Raw genomic sequence first — 21,644 nt, 5'->3', positions numbered from 1 at the left:
GTAGGATTTCTGGGAGTGTATAAGTCTCTTATTCCTAAGGAGCTATCCATCTGGGCCTTACAGTGTCCATTACAACAATGAAGCCAAGTTGGATAAGACAAGTGGCTATATGGATTTGGAATATCAAGAGGTGGATTTATGTTGGAAACCAGTGTGAGTTATCCCTGTACGTTTATCAGTGATGCCTTGACCTATTTAAAACTACCCCAGGAAGGAGTAGAAAGAAAGGACCTCAGTCTAAGTCTCAGGGAGTCAACAAATCAAGGCATATACATTTACAAAGGAGAGGGAAAGGGAAATCTAAGAAGTTTACAATTAATTCAACTTAAATTTAGAGACTTTACTTCTTAAAATTAGACTTTCATTTTCTTAATGATATTACTGTTTAACTCTTGAATTATGTGTGTGGGCTTTTAACAATATGAGACTCAGAATTTCAGAAACAAAATTTTTTTTAAAAATGTTATATTTACTTCAGGAGAGATAAGGTTTTATTTGAAAGAGCATGAGTAAGTTTAAAAGATCCTACACATAGAGAATTAGTGCAGAAACTTTCAATGAATGTGAGAAAAACAGAAAAAGAGGATGAATATCAATGCAAAAAAGATTCTATTGTTGCTTCAAATAGTTTTTAAATTATATATGATTTCAAGCCTGAAAAGCTCATTTGGAATCCTGTTCTAAGGTCTTTAGAAAAGTTAGGTTCAGGTCTTAGGGAGTTCTGAATGAACTAGAATCACCACCCATGCTTCTTCAGATTGAAGTAAAAATACAGGTGAAGAATTCTTGTTTAAAGCACATAAATTCATTCTTATTTCACAACCTAATATAGCTAGTTTTAAAATTAAGGAAGGGATATCCTTACCAGATGAATGGGGTTAATGCTTGGTGGACAATGTAAAAAGTTTTTATAATGTATGTTATCTATCTGTCTTTATTACATATACTATCTCACATGTAGAATTTCTTAACTCTTAATTTTAATATATAATATCATATAGATGATAACTTTTTTTTATTTTTAGATAATTGTCAATTCACACACAGCTATATGGCGTAATTCAGAGAGATTTGCTATACCTTCCACCCGGTTTTTCTCAGTGTTAAGGTCCTGTAACTATGAACAATATCAAAATTTAGAAACTGACATTGACACAACGCACTCATTTTACTCAGATTTTACTAGTATCACCTATACTCATTTGTGTGTTTACATGCATTTAAATTTTAATTTTTAAAAACTTATTTATTTTAGATAGAGCAAGTGGTGAGAGAGGAACAGAGGGAGAGAAGCAGAATCCCCGCTGAGTCCAGAGCCCCATACTGGGGCTGGATCCCAGGACCCTAAGATCACAACCTGAGCCAAAATTAAGAGTCAGTCACTCAACTGGCTGAAAGACCCAGGAGCCCTCATGCATTTAATTTAATATAATTTTATAACATGTTTTATAACATGACACTATGTTTTTACAAGTATGTGTAAATAGACTTTATATCTTGACATTTGATGCAACTATGTTGATTACATTCCTTTTTGAAGAAAAGATGGAAACAAAAATAAACTCCCTGAGAATTTAATGTAATCAAATGATTACAGAGGTGATTTATAAAGCATATATCTAAGAAAAAGGAAAATATAAATCTATATATGCAGAGATATTATTCCAAGGTGACACCTTTTAACTAATACGAGGCATACATGAAAAATATATATTATTTAAATTTTATTCATAATAAATGCTTATATATTTAGCTTTTGTTATTATTTAGCAAATACTACTAGGTAAAGACACTCTGATAGTTATTAAATCACTCCAAACACCTACAAACTCAATAGGAGATAAAAGAGAAAAAGAGTAGTGATTCTAGGTACAGAAAATTGACCACTTCCTGGAAGATAGGATGTGTGGAGAAGTGAATCTGAAGTCACGGGAAGATTTACTTTTCCACACATCCTACCTTCCAGAAAGTGATGTGCCGGCTCCCACAAACAATGGAGCAGCAGAGCACAATTTCAGAGCTTTTAGAAGTCTGCTCCACTGAGGGACATTGCTCCAGAGGCTCGGTGGCGGTGGAGCCCTCACAGGGACAATGTGGTCTCAGGATCCATGGGGTTATAGGAAGACTTGGGTTGTCTAAGTGTAGCAGAGCTGTCAGGTATTGGAGCTGGAAAGCTGGTTACAGAGACAGAGCCAAGGAATAAGCTCTCAGCTCAAGGTTACCTCAAACCATGATCTAAGGCACAATTGGGCCACTGCTCTTTGAGCATGGAGCCCACAAGTGGCAGATCCAGAGAGAGGATCCTCCCCTGGGAGGAGAAGTGTGGGGCATGCTGTAGGAATCTGCTGAGTTGGCAGATGGGGCTATGAACCAGATATAGAAATGCTTGGCAGAAGCTAAGTGAGCTCAGAGTGTGGCTGGAGACCAGGGAGACAGGAGGGATTGATTGCTTCTCTATGAGGGTGCACTGAGGGTTGGGGCCCCAAGCTCTCAGCTCCTCTGGGCTGGAGATTGGAAGGCCCACCATTTTTGCTCCTGTCCTCCAAAGCTGCACTGAGGGAATTCAGAGAAAAAAATCTCCCAGGCAAACCAAGCAGATTACTTAGCCTGGCTGCTGGTAAGTGTGGTGCAATTCTGCCTCAAGCAAAGACTCTTCAAAGTCACAGCAACAGGCCCTTCCCCCAGAAGATCAGCAAGAACATCCAGCCAAGACCAAGTTCACCCTATCAATGAGAATTGTGGAACTCTAGAGCTAGGGGAAAGCAACACCTATAATTCATGGCTTTTTTTCCTCATGATCCTTTAGTCTTGCAAAGTTATTTTTTTTTCTTAATTTTAGTTTTTTTTCTTATTCTTTTTTTTAATTTCCTTTCCTCCTTAAACTTTTTTTTAGCTATTTTATCTTAACAATACCTTGAAAAATAATCTCCTTAAATTTTCATTGTTCTAGTCATATTGTATCTCTTCATTGTAATTAACCTTATTTTTTGTATACATATAGCTTTTTTTTTCTTTAAAATTTTGGGATACAGTTTCTTCTAATAGATAGAAATACACCCTAAATCTAGCATTGTTCTAGGCTCTAGCCTGATCACATTCTCTCCAATGAACTTTTCCCCAATGAACTTATCTTACCAATTCCTTCTTTAGAATCTTTTTTTTTTTTAATTTTCATCTTTACAGTCATGTTCCATCCCTTCATCCTATTTATGTTTATTTGTGTGTGTGTGTGTGTGTGTGTGTGTGTGTGTGTATTTCCTTCCTTAAAATTTTAGGAGGTAGTTTCTTCTAAGAGATCAGAATACACCCAAAATCAAGTAGGTGGCTCTCTTCTATTCACCAGTCAGATAGATAGATAGATAGGTAGACAGATAAATAGATACCCTCCTTTCTTCTCCCGCCAGTTTTAGGTCTCTTCTGATTTGGTTAGCACATATTTTTCTGGGGTCTTTGAACCTCTTTTATTATTTTATTCTCTCGTTCATATATTCTTAACTTAAATGACAAGGTGGAAAAATGCACCACAAAGAAAAGAACAAGAGGCAGTACTGAAGGCTAGGGACCCAATAAATACAGACATGGGTAATATGTCAGAATTAGAGTTCAGAATAACAATTTCAAGGTTACTAGCTAGGCTGGCTCAAAAAAGGCATGGAAGATATTAGAGAATCCCTTTATGGAGAAAAAAAGCCCTTTTTGGAGAAATAAAAGAACCAAAATCTAACCAAATTGAAATTTAAAAAGTTATTAATGATGTACAATAAAAAATGGAGGCTCTTCTTACTAGGATAAATGAGGCAGAAGATAGAATTAGTGATATAGATCAAATGATGGAGAATAAAGAAGCTGAACAAAAGAGAAACAAACAACTCCTGGACCACAAGGGCAAAATTTGAGAGATAAGTGATACCATAAGATGAAATGATATTAGAATAAATGGGATCACAGAAGAAGAAAGAGAGAGAGAGGAGAAGAAGTATACTGGAACAAATTATAATAGAGAATTTCCCTAATATGGCAAAGGGAACAAGCATCAAAACACAGGAGGCACAGAGAAGTCCCCTCAAAATCAATAAAAATATGTCCACACCCCATCATCTAATAGTAAAACTTACAAGTCTTAGCGACAAAGAGAAAATCCTGAAAACAGCCTGGAACAAGTCTGTAACATAAAATGGAAGAAATATTAGATTTGCAGAAGACTTTTCCACAGAGATATAGCAGGCCAAAAAATACTTGCATGATATATTCAGAGCTCTAAATGAGAAAAATATGCACCAAGAATACTATATCCAGCTAGGCTGTCATTGAAAATAGAGGAGAGATAAAAACTTCCAGGACAAACAAAAATTAAAAGAGCTTGCAAACACCAAACCAGCCCTATAAGAAATATTGAAAGGGATCCTCTTAGCAAAGAGAGGGCCTAAAAGTAGTAGACCAGAAAGGAAAAGAGACAAAATACAGTAACAGTCACCTTGCAGGTAATATAATTATACTAAATTCATATCTTTCAATAGTTACCCTCAATGCAAATGGACTAAATATCCCCAATCAAAAGACACAGGATATAAGAATGGAAAAACAAAACAAAACAAACAATAACAACAAAACCAAAATCCATCAATATGCTGCCTACAGGTTATTCATTTTAGACCCAAAGACACCTCCAAATTTAAAGTGAGGTGTGGAAAACAATTTACCATGTTAATGGACTTCAAAAGAAAGCTGGGGTGGCAATCCTTATATCAAATAAATTAGATTTTAAGCCAAAGACTATAATAAGAAATGAGGAAGGACACTGTAGTATACTTCCAACAAGAAGATCTAAAAATTTTATATATCTATGCCCCTAACATGGGATGAGCCAATTATATAAATCAATAAATAACAAAATCAAAGAAACACATTGACAATAATGCAATAATAATATGGGACTTTAACATCCTCCTCACTGAAATGGACAGATCATCCAAGCAAATGATCAACAAGAAAATAAAGTCTTTATGTGACCCACTGGACCAGATGGGCATCACAGATATACTCAGAACATTCCATTACAAAGCAACAGAATACACAGTCATTTCTAGTGCACATGGAACAGTCCCAAAATAGAGCACATCTGCTGTCACAAATCAGGTCTCAACTGGTACCAAAAGATGGGGATCATTTCCTGCATATTTTTAGACCACAATGCTTTGAAACTAGAACTCAACCACAAGAGCAAAGTTGGAAAGAACTCAAGTATATGGCTAAAGAGCATCCTACTAAAGAATGAGTGGATCAACCAGGAAATTAAATAAGAATTGAACAAAATTAATGGAAACAAATGAAAATGAAAACACAACTATTCAAAATCTGGGGGACACAGCAAAGGCAGTCCTGAGAAGAAAGTATATAGCAATATAAGCCTTTCTCAAGAAACAACAAAGGTCTCAAGTATACAACTTAACATTATACCTAACAGAGCTGGAGAAAGAACAGCAAAGAAGCACTAATCCTAGGAGGAGAAGAGAAATAATAAAGATCAGACCAGAAATCAATGAAATAGAAACCAAAAGAACAGTAGAACAAATCAATGAAACTAGCAGCTGGTTCTTTGAAAGATTGATAACCTCCTGCCCACAGTTACCAAAAGAAAAGAGAAAGGACCCAAATAAAGAAAATCATGAAGGAAAGAGGAGAGATCACAAGCAACACCAAAGAAATACAATCAATTATAACATATTATGAGCAACTATATGCCAGCAAATTTGACAATCAGGAAGAAATGGATGCATGCCTAGAGACACATAAACTACTACAACTGAACCAGGAAGAAATAGAAAACCAGAACAGGCCCATAACCTGTGAGGAGATGGAGGCAGTTGTCAAAAATCTCCCAACAAACAAGAGCCCAGGGACAGATGGCTTCTCAGGGGAAATCTACTAAACATTTAAAGAAGAATTAATACCTATTCTCCTGAAACTGTTCCAAAAAATAGAAATGAAAGAAAAACTTCCAAACTCATTTTATGAGGCCAGCATTATTGTGATACCAAAACCAGACAAAGATCCTGCCAAAAAGGTTAATTATAGACCAATATCCACGATGAACACAGATGTGAAAATTCTCACCAAAATACTAGCCAACAGGATCCAACAGTACATTAAAAGGAGTATTCACCATGAACAAGTGGGATTTATTCCTGGACTACAAGGTTGGTTCAACATCCACTAATCAATCAGTGTGATACATACATTAATAAAAGAAAGAACAAGAACCATATGATACTCTCAATAGATCCTGACAAAGCATTTGACAAAGTACAGCATCCTTTCTTAATCAAAACTCTTCAACATGTAAGGATAGAGGGTACATACCTCAATATTTTCAAAGCCATTTAGGAAAAACCCACAGCGAATATTCTCAATGGGGAAAACTGAGAGTTTTTCTCCTAAGATCAGGACATGGCAAGTTGAACTATCCTTGCACATTCTTTGGATAAATCTGACTTGGACAAATAATTCTTAGTTTACTTTTTTGGATTTGGTTTGCTAATATTAAGCTAAATTTTGTTTTCATAGACAAATACTATCTTCTTGTTGCATGACCTACATAATAGCTGTAAATTAAAAAAAAAAATTTCCATTATAACATTGCTTAGCAAAGACAATTAGTATTAATATATTATTCTCATTGAGGTTAAATTGCTGATCCTTATAGAAAAAGAAATGGTTGTTAGGGGTTATCCTTAAAATTCTCAGTGTGTATAGAGTTAAATAAAAACAATAAAGTTATCAGATTTTTAAATCATGTTTAAACTTCTCATAATAGCTAAGAGTCTGAAATAAGAAATTTTAAACAGTGTGCTTGGTTGGCTCAGTTGGTTAAGCATTTGCTTCAGCTCAAGACAGGATCTCATGTCCTTGGGATTAAGTCCTGCATAGGGCTCCCTGCAGAGCAGGGAGTATACTTCCTCTCTCCGGGACTGTACCTCCCCTCTGCTCATGCTTTCACTCTCTCTCTCAAATAAGTAAATAAAATGTTTTTAAAAATGTGGATGTATTTTGAATTTTCTTCTTTGAGATTATTCTAGAGAATAGCACATCTGGTTGTTTCAAGCCCATTCATTTTGTGGACTCAGCAAGCTGTAAATAAACCATAAATAAATTAGTGCTAATTTTGAATTCATGATGGAAATAGTAAAACATTGTGGATTTACTCCACTTTTAAATGATCTAGGTTCTACTAGTACTGATTTTAGTGTTATGCTTAAACCTTTTGTTGCTGAAGTTACTAAGGAATAGATTATTAGAATACCTTTAGTGATTTTCCCAACATTTATTCATCTTCCTTCCTTCCTTCATTCCTTCTTTCCTTCCTTCCTTCCTTCCCTCTCTCCCTCCCACCCTCTCTCCAGATTTTTCCCTGTCCTAACATAATAATAATAATAATAATAATAATAATAATAATAATAGTCTAATATCCCCACATACCAATTTGCTCTAGCTGGAAAGCTTAGAAACCAGTCAATTACTTTGAAGACAAACAGTATTTATTCCCACCTTTCTAGACAACATATTTAATTCAGTATTGTTCCAATCTCAGATCACACTTTCACATCTGCTACCAAATCCAATTCTACACTGAATATGAAAATTTCAGTAGAGTTTTCTTGAAATTTTTGAAAAAATTTTATCATGCAATGAAACTCTAAAAGTCAATTTAAAGCCCATACAGTTGAATCCAGTGACAGAATTAGACAAAAACAAAGCTAAACTAAACTAAAAAAACAAACCAAACCAAACAAACAAATTAAAAAAAAAAAAAAAACCACAAATGTTACTCTAGGAATTCAACCTTAAACTTGTTGCCTGAAACTTTGCTTTCTAGTTAAAGAGCTTTGATTTAAATAACACCTTTCTTCTATTGACATATTAATCTTTAAGAGATTAATTTTTATTATTGAGAGCTTTCAGTACCACGTATTTGGATATTTGTCACCCTCCATTTAAAATCACATTCTCAGTAGTCTTAGGGAAATACCATTTCCCAATGTTCTAATTAACAAGGTTTCCTGAGAGTATATTTATGGATTAAACCAAACCTCTCATTACAAACTTTAAATGTGTTAATGTGTTATTAAAAGATAGATGTCTTTAATAAATGAAGTATAGTATCCATAGAGAGTGGTAAATAACAAAGAAAATACAAAAATTATGAATTGATATTTATAAGTTTCTTGCTGCCTTTGTATTTCATAGTATGATTTAGTGGAAATACTACTAGAATGAAGAATTATCCTGTATTTTAGTTAAAGGACAAAAGAAGAAGGAAGAACTGGAAGAAATATTTATCTAGGACTGTTATGGTAACCAAAACATAAAGAATGTTTTCATTTAATAGCTTAAGAATTTGCTCTGCTTGTCAGGTTTATGACCAGTGTATTATATGTGTGAAATAATTATCTAAGATGCAAGAAGTAAGCATGGTTTTTATTTACTTTAGGAAAACATGGAGGATTTAGAGAAGAACTGTCACTTGGAGTCTTTGGAATTTTATTTATTTTATTTTTTTTAAGATTTTATTTATTTACAGAGAGAATAAAAGAGCACAAGCAGAGGGAGTGGCAGAAGGAGAGGAAGAAGCAGGCCCTGAGCGGGGAGCCTGATGTGGGACTTGACCCCAGGACCCTGGATCATGACCTGAGCCAAAGCCAGACGCTCAACCATCTGAGCCTCCCAGGCACCCATACTTTGGAATTTAAAACAGTTATTTACACCCAGTCTGGAAGGAAGTGTCACAATATTGTGCTGGAGTAAATTACAATAAAGAGTTATCCATTTTTATGTCATTACTATAGGAATTGTTTATATCTAAAAACAAACTATAATGTCTCACATATAAATCTCCCTCATGTTACAGTTCTGTAGCCTGAGTTGGTATCACTGAAAGAAGTCAGTGCTAAGGTTGCTAATGGTCTAAGATGTAGATTGCTTCATACTCCCTTCTAAATTTTCTTTTTGCTATATCTAAGTACTTTACAGAAAAAGAAAATAGCAAGGTTTATTTTTTAAAGTAGACAATTCAAGAACCTAAAACCAGTAGGAGCAGTGACATGTAAAATAAATTTAAAAAGCTTTCCTCTCCTCATAATTTACCAGAATCTTTTGCTTCTTTTTGAATTTATTTAATAGTTTAGCCTAACCTATTGAATTACAAAAGCCCCTGGAGGTTTCATGAGTATTCATGTTATTGTTGTTCAATTTATAATTTTTCAAAACTAAGGAAAGTGTGAAGTAATTTAAAACATTTTCTAGTTTTACTTAGTATATGTAAACACCATGTTATCTATATATTTCATGTCTCAAGAATATATAAGAATGTATTTTTAAATTAATTGGGATATATATGTAAATAAATACTTTATGCATCTGTGTTTTTATATATTTTTTTTAATTTTTTAAAGATTTTATTTATTTATTTCTTAGAGAGAGAGAGAGTGAGAGAGCAAGCATAGGCAGACAGAGTGGCAGGCAGAGGCAGAAGGAGAAGCAGGCTCCCTGCCAAGCAAGGAGCCTGATGTGGGACTCGATCACAGGATGCTGGGATCATGACCTGAGCTGAAGGCAGCCGCCTAACCAACTGAGCCATCCAGGCATCCCTGTGCTTTTTTTTTTTTTTTTTTTAAGATTTTATTCATTTATTTGGCAGAGACACAGCTAGAGAGGGAACACAGGCAGGGGGAGTGGGAGAGGAAGAAGCAAACTTCCTGCCACGCAGGGACCCTGAGGCAGGCTCAATCCCAGGACCCTGGGTCAATGACCTGAGCCAAAGGCAGACGCTTAATGACTAAGCCACCCAGACACCCCACATCTGTATCCTCAGATGATCTTGTATCTTTGTTATTTGTGTTTCCAGAAGGAATTTATCATGACCTAATGACCCAAAAACAATATTGTTGATTCCTCTATAACCTTTACTACTGCAATTTCACAGTCAGCATCTACCAACCTATGGAATAAATTGTCATGTATCTCAATCCTAGAAAAAAAAAATGTTTTCTGTTTGTCTTCAGAATTTCTTCTCTTCTGCCTCTTAATTACTTTTTTTTTATCAAATTTTTGTTGTTGTTGATATTGTTTCTTATTTATTAACACATCATTAAAAGTATTGCAAACAGAATAATGCAAGCATTGATAATAGCTTAATAAGAAAAATGGATAAGTAGGCATGAATTTGATTTCATTTTCAGTAGACTTCACTCTGTGTAGAAATAAAGTAAAATGTCATTTTCTTTTAGCCCTATACTGTGAATGTATAACATTTTTTTATAAAAGGATCCATGAAAGACAACACACAACCATTTTACTTTTGGGTTATGTTGAAAGATATATATTTTGCTAATATTTACCTATTTTTAGACTTAAAGATCATCTACATGCAAATAAAGAAGAAAAATATATCTTTAGGTAGAAAAATACATCTTTATTGATTTTATGAAAATTCTAAGGAAATAAGCAAAACTTCATTTATCAATTATTAAATATATATGCATCCAACATCAGATCACCTAAATATATAAAGGAAATTTTAAATCTAGAAAGAATAGGCAGCAATACAATAAAAATAGGAGACTAAATATCATACTTTCAATAAGGGATAGAACATTACAGACAGAAAATCTATAGACAGCAGACTTGAACAACACTATAGACCAAATGGACCTAACATACCTATAAAGAACTTTCTATTTGACAACAGAATAATTCTTCACAATCACATAGAACACTCTCCAGGCTACATCACATTTTAGGTCACAGATCAAGTCTTAACAAATTACCTAAGCTTGGATTGATGTTTATTCATGGCAATACTCCAAGCCTGAAATTTACTTGTTATGATTACTAACTTATTTTAGGAATCTTCTCTTTTCAAAAATTCCAAAATTCACTGGGAATGGATGGAGACAAAAAAAACTTAGTGGTTTTTAAATAAGCATTTCATAGAGTTCTGTAACTATCTCACTGATGACAATTTCAGTATTATTAAGCAAACAGTGAAAGTACATTTATGTATGATTTCTTAATATTCTTTACAAACATTTCATATCAGGAAATAGGTTGTGCTCCATAAAGATCAAATTGATTGTTGAGGGTTATATTAAAAAGTTGAATGCATTTTACTTTTGTACAATTACATTTGGAGAATCCTACTCATTTGTATTAATAACTAAGTGCTGCCACTGTTATCATTATAGATATCTCTCCACAATTATTGGAAAATTTCTATGAGAATACATATCAACTATAGTGAGGGCTGAATCTGTCTTGAAAAACCTTTGTTCCAAATCCACATATATAGAGTAGTGATGTAGTTCATAATGGCATCGGCAAAACTGCGAAATATTATACATAACAATTAAGAGAGATGGAATGGGTTGAGTAGGTGGTGGTTATTTAAGATTGTATTTATGATAAGTACCAGGTGATGTATGAAATTGCTGAATCACCTGAAACTAATATGACACTATGTAAGCTCACTAGAATTAAAATAAAAACAAAAACAAAATAACATACAAAAAGAAGAAGAAGAGGAGGAAGAAGAAGAAGGAGGAGGAGGAGGAGGAGAAGGAGAAGCAGAAGAATGAGAAGAAGAAGAGGAGATGGAGGAGGAGGAGGAGGAAGAGGAAGAAAGAGGAGGAGGGGATGGAAAGGAGAAGTATGTACTTCAAGGTACTGTCAACCTAACCAGTTCAACTGGCTAAACTTTTCTGTCTTTAAATTAGGTTGATTGCAATCAAGAAATGGGCAGAGGACATGAACAGACATTTCTGCAAAGAAGACATCCAGATGGCCAACAGACACATGAAAAAGTGCTCCATATCACTCAGAATCAGGGAAATACAAACCACAATGAGATATCACCTCACACCAGTCAGAATGGCTAAAATAAACAAGTCAGGAAATGACAGATGCTGGCGAGGATGCGGAGAAAGGGGAACCCTCCTACACTGTTGGTGAGAATGCAAGCTGGTGCAACCACTCTGGAAAACAGCATGGAGGTTCCTCAAAATGTTGAAAATAGAACTGCCCTATGACCCAGCAATAGCACTACTGGGTATTTACCCTAAAGATACAAACGTAGTGATCCAAAGGGGCACGTGCACCCGAATGTTTATAGCAGCAATGTCTACAAGAGCCAAACTATGGAAAGAACCTAAATGTCCATCAACAGATGAATGGATCAAGAAGAGGTGGTATATATACACAATGGAATACTATGCAGCCATCAAAAGAAATGAAATCTTGCCATTTGCGACAACATGGATGGAACTAGAGTGTATCATGCTTAGGGAAATAAGTCAAGCAGAGAAAGACAACTATCATATGATCTCCCTGATATGAGGAAGTGGTGATGCAACATGGGGGCTTAAGTGGGTAGGAGAAGAATAAATGAAACAAGATGGGATTGGGAGGGAGACAAACCATAAATGACTCTTAATCTCACAAAACAAACTGAGGGTTGCTGGGGGGAGGGGGTTTGGGAGAAGGCTGTGGGATTATGGACATTGGGGAGGGTATGTGCTTTGGTGAGTGCTGTGAAGTGTGTAAACCTGTGATTCACAGACCTGTACCCCTGGGGATAAAAATATATGTTTATAAAAAAATAAAAAATTAAATTAAAAAAATTAGGTTGATTGTTCCTCAGGGAAGGAAAATGTTATGAGAAGGAGGGAGGGTTGCTGTAGATAATGTATTATGCATTGGTTTGGTAATAATAAGCACTTCTTTGAGTTTATACTCCCTCAAATTTTGGAAAAATATGGAATAGCTTTAAATCTAGTAAAACAAAATTATGTATAAAAATTATCTAAAACCCCCAGTTATTTCTATCTGTTTTAATATCTGAAACACAGATTTTAAATTTAATTGGGATACATGTAGAAACACATATTTTATGCATCTGTGCCCTTAGATGATCTTGTATCTCTGTTATTTAGAGTTCCTGAGGAAACTTCTCATGATGTAATGAGCCAGAACTAATTCCATAAGCAAGATAAATTCTCTCATTTAACCTGTATTACTTATAACCACCAAAGTTAAATTCATGAGCTGATGTAGTTCTCAACTGCAGCTTTTTCTTAAAAATAGTTACAGTATTTCAAGCAGATAGTGCAATGTATCCAACATATCTAATAAGATGTGTAGTATAATATGAATTAGTAATACATGATATTTTTGTAGTTTGCTTAACTTCATTACCTTTCATCTATAATAAAATGTGAATTCCAATAGCATCTGAATGTGTATGCCTATTTTGATCACTTATAGATTTTTTAATTATTTATTTTTCAGAAAGAAAGAGTACAAGCAGGGGGAGCTGCAGGCATAGCATGCAGAGAGAGAAGGCTCCCTGCTGAGAAAGAAGCCCAATGTGGATGTGGATCCCAGGACCCCAGGATCATGACCTCAGCCAAAGGCAGAAGCTTACTGATTGAGCCACCCAGACATCCTGATCCTTACAGATTCTTACAGCGGGTTGTTAAAATTCATGAGTATACTCTATATACTCATGAGTATACTCTATAACTCATCCTTGTATATTTAACTCTATTATAATACATTGTTTTCTAGACACAGATGTTCTTACTGTTTTTACAATTTTCCAAGCATCTTGGAAAACTAAAATACTTAACTGTGAACTACTGTGAAGGAAATTTAGTCAAATTACAATACCTTAAGTCAGTAGGCTGAACAAAACATTTTGCATTCCCACCAGCAAAATATGAGAGTTTTAGTTGTTATATATCATTGTTTGTTATTGGTGATATGTGTGTGTACTTTTACTTCTGTGGCATATCTTATAACTGGAAGTTTCTACCTCATAATCCTTTTTACCCGTTTTACTTATTTTACTCCCTACTCCCATCTGGCAACCACCAGTTTGGGTCTGATGCTGATTTTTGTTTTTATGTCCATTTGTTCTTTTATTTATTTATTTTAGTATTTTATTTATTTAAGAGGGATAATGACTGAGAGAGAGAGAGCATGAGCAGGGGGAGAAGCAGAGGGAGAGGGAGAAACAGACTCCCTGCTGAGCAGGGAGCATGATGAGGAGCTTGATCCCTAGGATTCCAGAATCATGACTTGAGCTGAAGGCAGACACTTAACTGACTGAACCATCCAGGTGCCCCTCATTTTTTCTTGTAGAGTTCCCATATGAGTGAAATGCTATGGTATTTGTCTTTCCCTGTTTGACTTACTTCATTTAGCATAATACCCTCTAGGTCCATCTATGTTGTCATGAATGGCAAGGTCTCATCACTTGTTGTGACTGAGTAATAGTCCAGTGTGTATGTGTGTGTGTGTGTGTGTGTGTGTGTGTGTGTACATCTTTGCCCATTTATCTATTGATGAAGATTTACGTTGCTTCCATATCTTGGCTATTGTAAATGATATTGCAACATATACTTATGATTTAGTAACCACATGCATATATATTTTCCCTAGAGAATTTAAATGTATGTCCACACATAAACCTGTACAAAATATTTATAGCAGACCTATTTACAACTGCCACAAGAAGGGGAAAAAAATCAAATGTTTTTTTGCAGGTAAATGGGAGAAAAAACCTGTGTAGCAATAAAATGTAATGGACTTTCGACCCTTGCAAAAATTTGAATAAATCCCCAAAATATATTGACATGAAAAAAATAATAAAAGCAATCTCAAAGGCTAAATATTACATAATTCCATTGATGGGAATTTCTTAAGAAGATCAAAGTATTAGGATGGAGGATAAATGAATAGTTGCCAGTAGTTAAAGTTAGTGGTGGGGGGAGAGGGACACTAAAGGAACAGCATAGGGGAGTATTTTTGGTGTGATGGAGTTGTTTAGTACCACAATTATAAGAATAAAATAAACATAACTCTACAAATAAAGGTCAATTAAAGGTCAATTGTATAGTTAATTTAAAAACTTTTAAAAAATCTTAAAAATATAAGTCACTGAGCTGAGACCCAGAGAAGTTATGAGCCTTTCTCTTTTCCATAGCTAGTCTGTGGAAATCCAGTCCTGGAATAGAAGTTCATTGATGAAGAAGCCAAGTTTCTTTCAAATGTATGATTCTCACAAAGAGAATTTCGTAGAAGGTAATATTTATTGAATAAATCCCCTAATATGTGAATTTAGGTATTTCTTTGTATTTAGTAAGCTTTTTAAAAATAATGATGGTGGATGGACTAAAATTATCTTAATGGAAGAATCATGCCTACTAAAAGAAAATGAGGGTTTAAAAAATATTGTACACTTTAATTAACTAGGTTTAATAAGCTTCTGTAGGTGAAAGTTTCTGTGTAAATAAAATAATGTCGGATGTAAGGGCAATCTGACTGTAACATCTGTCACCCCATTGGTCACCAGGATTGACTCCACTGATCTGGGTGGCTACGGGATGTCCCTTCCCTCCCTAACCACTCCATATGCACCCTTCCTGGAACTGCATGTTTGGTCCAAAAGGATGACCTTCCCTGATAGGGGAGGACTCTTTGATCAAGGGTATAGAAGTAGCTGTGCTCCCCAACTAGAACATTCAAACATGCTCTTAAGGTCCATTTGTAGGAGAATGTGCAGTAGTCAAACTTCTAAGGCTCCAGACACATCCAAATTAGACACCAAATGTTGCAATCATCATTTTTAAAAATTAATTAATTAATTAATTAACCAATGTCTTCTGTTCTTGGAAAGTGAACTTTCAAACTTCCGATATTCATGGACGGACTGGATGGATTTCTGCCTTTTTCTTTTCTTTTCTTTCTTTCTTTCTTTGATAATTATTAAATATATTTGAAGAGTTTTATAATAGATTATAAAAGGTTGAAGGATTAGCATTATTCTTTAACTAAAGTTTTTTTCAACTTTGGGAATGCTTCATACACTGCTTCACTGCTTTTTTTTTCTCCCTCTTTTTACTCCTAACCTGTCACTTCATAAACCTCTAACAGTAGGTAAATGACAACCTAAAAACATTTCAACATAGATATGATTTTATAAATGTCAACTCAAATTTCGCTGAGACATCTTCTCAAGACCTGACATGAAACCAGTTTCAGTACATTAAATGAACAGGAATAGGAGTAAAAATTGTTTGTGAAGTATATTTTATCAGGTATTGGTTGTTGATAAAGTTTAGACTGATTTTACTTTTTGAAATACAAGTATGTTTGTCTTAAAAAACAAAATAGGGGCCACAGAAAGTAAAGAAACTGTTTATTGAATCTTAATAGAGACATTGTGCATTAAATATTGAACACATTGATTTCATCAAATTCTCACAATAATCTACAGAAGTTATTTATATATGAAAACTGACAATACAAATTTTACAAAAATTTACTAGATGGGAAAAGATACAGTTGAAAATAGATTGCACTGTCAGATAACAGATTTAACCATTTCTGAGGAACTTCATTAAAATTCAGCATCAGGTTTATATGTTATTTATTTATTTATTTATTTGTTTTCAGCTTAACAGTATTCATTGTTTTTGCACCACACCCAGTGCTCCATGCAATCCGTGCCATCCCCAAACCCACCACCTGGTTCCCCCAACCTCCCACCTCCCGCCCCTTCAAAACCTTCAGGTTGTTTTTCAGAGTCCATAGTCTCTCATGGTTTACCTCCCCTTCCAATTTCCCTCAGCTCCCTTCTCCTCTCCATCTCCCCATGTCCTCCATGTTATTTGTTATGCTCCACAAATAAGTGAAACCATATGATAATTGACTCTCTCTGCTTGAATTATTTCACTCAGCATAATCTCTTCCAGTCCTGTCCATGTTTATACAAAAGTTGGGTATTCATCCTTTCTGATGGAGGCATAATACTCCATAGTGTATATGGAACACATCTTCCTTATCCATTTGTCCATTGAAGGGCATCTTTGTCCTTTCCACAGTTTGGCAACCATGGCCATTGCTGCTATAAACATTGGGGTACAGATGGCCCTTCTTTTAACTACATCTGTATCTTTGGGGTAAATACCCAGTAGTGCAATTGCAGGGTCATAGGGAAGCTCTATTTTTAATTTCTTAAGGAATCTCCACACTGTTCTCCAAAGTGGCTGCACCAATTTGCATTCCCACCAACAGTGTAAGAGGGTTCCCCTTTCTCCACATCCTCTCCATCACATGTTGTTTCCTCTATTGCTAATGTTGGCCATTCTAACTGGTGGAAGGTGGTATCTCAATGTGGTTTTAATTTGAATATCCCTGATGGCCCAAATAATGATGAATATTTTTTTCATGTGTCTAATAGCCATTTGTATGTCTTCATTGGAGAAGCGTCTGTTCATGTCCTCTGCCAATTTTTTGATATGATTGTCTGTTTTGTGTGTGTTGAGTTTGGGGAGTTCTTTATTGATCCTGGATATCAACTTTTCATCTGTACTGTCATTTGCAAATATCTTCTCCCATTCTGTGGGTTGCCTCCTTGTTTTGTTGACTGTTTCCTTTGCTGTGCAGAAGGTTTTGATCTTGATGAAGTCCCAAAAGTTCATTTTCAGTTTTGTTTCCTTTCCCTTTGGAGACATATCTTGAAAGAAGTTGCTGTTGCTGATATCAAAGAGGTTACTGCCTATGTTCTCCTCTAGGATTCTGATAGATTCCTGTCTCACATTGAGGTCTTTTATCCATTTTGAGTTTGTCTTTGTTTACAGTGTAAGAGAATGGTCGAGTTTCATTCTTCTTTGTATAGCTGTCCCGTTTTCCCAGCACCATTTATTGAAGAGACTGTCTTTTTTCCACTGTATATTTTTTCCTGTTTTGTTGAAGATAATTTGACCATAGAGTTGAGGCTCCATATCTGGGCTCTCTACTCTGTTCCACTGATCTATGTTTCTGTTGTTATGGAGTACCATGCTGTCTTAGTGGTCATAGCTTTGTAGTAAAGCTTGAAATCAGGTGCTGTCATGCCGTCAGTTTTATTTTTGTTTTTTAGCATTTCCTTATCAATTCGGGGTCTCTTCTGATTCCATACAAATTTTTGGATCATTTGCTCCAGCTTTTTGAAAAATAAAGCTCATAGCCTTCCCGTTGAGATCAGGAACACAAGGATGCCCACTCTCACCACTTTTGTTCAACATAGTATTAGAAGTCCTAGCAACAGCAATCAGACAACAAAGAGAAGAAAAAGGTATCCAAATTGGCAAGGAAGGAGTCAAACTCTCTCTCTTCACAGATGACATGATTCTTTATATGGAAAACTCAAAAGACTCCACCCCCAAACTACTAGAACTCATACAGCAACTCAGTAATGTGGCAGGATACAGTCAATGTACAGAAATCAGTGGCTATCTTATACACTAACAATGAAAATACAGAAAGGGAAATTAGAGAATCAATCCATTTAGTATAGCACCAACAACCATATGATACTTGGGAATAAACCTAACCAGAGAGGTAAAGGATCTGTACTCGAGGAAGTACAGAACACTCATGAAAGAAATTGAGGAAGACACAAAACGATGGAAGACCATTCCATGCTTTGGATCGGAAGAATAAACATTGTTAAAATATCTACTGCCTAGAGCAATCTATACTTTTAATGCCATTCTGATCAAAATTCCATAGATTTAGATTTATCATGAAGTGTGACACATACTAACTAGAATTGCATATTGATAGATTGTTAAAAGGTAGACATCATATGCTAACAAATTGATACATCATGTATTTAAATGGAGAATCAGGTTAAATTAATATTATCATCATTTAGGAATAGATAAGATTAGGTTAGTTGGTAAAAAGAACAAGGCACTTAACTTCATGAACAAGGCAGACAGTGATTATTGAGATCAAGACAGGAACTGTGTCCACTGGAACTTAGCATGAATTTTCTTAATAGGAATCACATTAGCCTAACCACATGGAATATAGCAGGTGATGTAAATCCTGCAGACATGTGTTCTTTCATCACAGCTTTGAGGAAAGTAGGGGAAAAGTGGGCCTATTAACAATAGTTATATGGATGGTTTGGTAATTAGGTGTATGAATTCAATTTTAAAATAAAAATTTATGGTCAACTTTTTTTGAAATCTATAGGGAATTCTCCCCTTAGTCTTGCCTTTTTCAAGTTTATAAAATACATTGACAAGAAACATACATCTCACAAAATACATAAAGGATAGATAACTGGGAAGGAAAACAAGTACAGTAGTCCCTGAAACAATACAAGGGTTGGGGTACTAACCCTCGTACAGTTGACAATCTGTGTATAACTTTTGATTCCCCCAAAACCTAACTACTATTAGACTACTGTTGACTGGAAGCCTTATTGACAACATAAACAGCTGATTAATACATATTTTATATGTTGTATGTAATATATACTGTATTATTTTTTATTATATACTGTATTCTTACAGTAAATAAGTTAGAGCATTGAATGTTAAGAAAATCATAAGAGAAAATATATTATAGTACCATACTGTAAAAAATACATATATTAAGAGGACCCATATAGTTCAAACCTGTGTGGTTCAAGGGTCAACTGTATATTGGATAGCATAATTAGGATCCAACAATATGATAATGTCTATAAATCCATTGATTCTGTGATGAAACATAGGTGATTAAACATATGAAAGTTAACTTCTGAACTTCTGCCCTAAAAACATGTACCTAAAAACAGGCGTATGAGTCTGCAGGCCATCCATCTTTCTCCATTTCTGAAAAAGTTTGTGTAAAGTTTTTCTGATAGCCTTAACATACTGGAAAAATTCATCATTTGAGCCATCTTCATCAGGAGTTTTCTTGGGAAAAAAAATAAAAATTGTAGACCCTACAACTTCAGTAATATGGAACTATTCAAATATTTATTTCTTTTCTATTTCTGGTATGTTTTATTTTTTAGTATTTTGTTTTGTTTAGTCTTGTTTTTTTAGATCTAAGTTGTCATATTCTTGGGCATAAAGTTGTCATAGTTTAGAAAATACAGTTGTAAAAATTGTGAGTCACTGGACATGTCTGTATGACAAGAAACATCGTTCATGATAAGGCAGAATTGTGATTTTCAATTAAGCTTGAAAAATAATGTGGTTAAATGATAAACACTGTTATATGGAGAAAAAATAAATTCTTGATATATGTCCATCTTATTTATAAATAACGAAGGATTTTTTAATTCAAAGTAATATGATCTTGTGTTTATTTGTCCTATATTTGTAGTTGTCCAACCATATCATTTTTAACTGTTAGTTGATAATATAGAAACAGTCAAGCATTAGATGGCTGGTTCAATATAGTGTCCTTTAAATAACAATTTGGAGACTTAGATTTTTTTTTTGTTTTTAACTAAAAGGAAGATAAAAAATTACACATTTCTTTTAGCACTTGGAGATTTTGAGAATATCACTTTGGGTTAGACATAATAGAAAGAATAAGCTAGAGTTCATTCAAGCTTAGCAAAATTATTACTGTATTATAAACAGTGGGCATAAAAGAGTATAAAGTGGAAATTTTGAATCCTCCCAGGGAAGGAAAAAAGCTTTTGGTACTAGATGTTGGTTATACATTATTTGACCGTAGGTCTTGTGCAGAGACTGGAATAGAATTTATGCGGCCATATCTTCATGAGTTCCTAACATCTGCATATGAGGATTATGACATTGTTATTTGGTCCACAACAAATATGAAGTGGATTGAAGCTAAAATGAAAGAGCTTGGAGTGAGCACAAATGCAAATTATAAGATTACCTTCATGTTGGACAGTGCTGCTATGATAACTGTGCATACTCCAAGGAGAGGATTAATAGATGTAAAACCTCTTGGTGTTATATGGGGGAAGTTTTCAGAGTTTTACAGAAAAAAAATACCATAATGTTTGATGACATAGGAAGAAATTTTCTAATGAACCCACATTAGTCCACAGAATGGATTAAAGATAAGGCCTTTTATGAAAGCGCACTTAAATTGAGATAAAGACAAAGAACTTTTAAAGTTAACTCAGTACCTCAAGGAGATAGCAAATACTTTAGAAAAAAATTAAAAATTAAAAATTAAAAAAAATAGTGGGCATTTTAAGGATAAATAAAATGTGTAACTTATCTCTGAACTCTTTAATCACTTTTCATTGTAAATAAAGGGGAAATTAAATATATTTTTGCTTTTATACAAGTAAAATGAGGTGATTAGGAAAGATGAAGTGCCTTGACATCAAAATGTTTTTTATAATTATCTCAAAAAATATGTGTGGTGAAGTTCAGCTAAATGGCAGACAGTGATGCTTTTCCATAGCACTTCTACATTCTATTCTTTTGTAGAATAGAATAAGAATAAGAATATAGAATAAGGATATATATATATATATATATATATATACACACACATATATGTGTATATATATAGAATAAGAATAAGAATATAGAATAAGTTCTTATTCTTATTAAATAGAAACAACAATATATGTGTTATTGGGAAAGGCTTAAGTTATATATATGCATATACACACACATATGTATGTATATATATAAATATATATACACATATATAATATATTATATGATATATATTTTATATACATTGTTATATATGTATCTGTGCATGTATAGGGTACATAGAAAATACTACTATTATCAATCATAATTTAATGTTTGTAAGCACGTTTT

The 21,644-nt window shown here is 34.2% G+C and overlaps 1 pseudogene; it reads left to right on the top strand.

The window, feature by feature from the left end:
* LOC132024142 (ubiquitin-like domain-containing CTD phosphatase 1) overlaps positions 1–21,025 on the top strand; it is a 153,143-nt pseudogene extending 132,118 nt beyond the window's left edge.
* Positions 21,026–21,644: the final 619 nt, after the last annotated feature.

The sequence above is a fragment of the Mustela nigripes genome, chromosome 9, assembly GCF_022355385.1.
Source record: "Mustela nigripes isolate SB6536 chromosome 9, MUSNIG.SB6536, whole genome shotgun sequence".
Lineage (NCBI taxonomy): Eukaryota > Metazoa > Chordata > Mammalia > Carnivora > Mustelidae > Mustela > Mustela nigripes.
The sequence above is the reverse complement of the archived record's forward strand: the minus strand, read 5'-3'. Positions and strand labels throughout refer to the sequence as shown.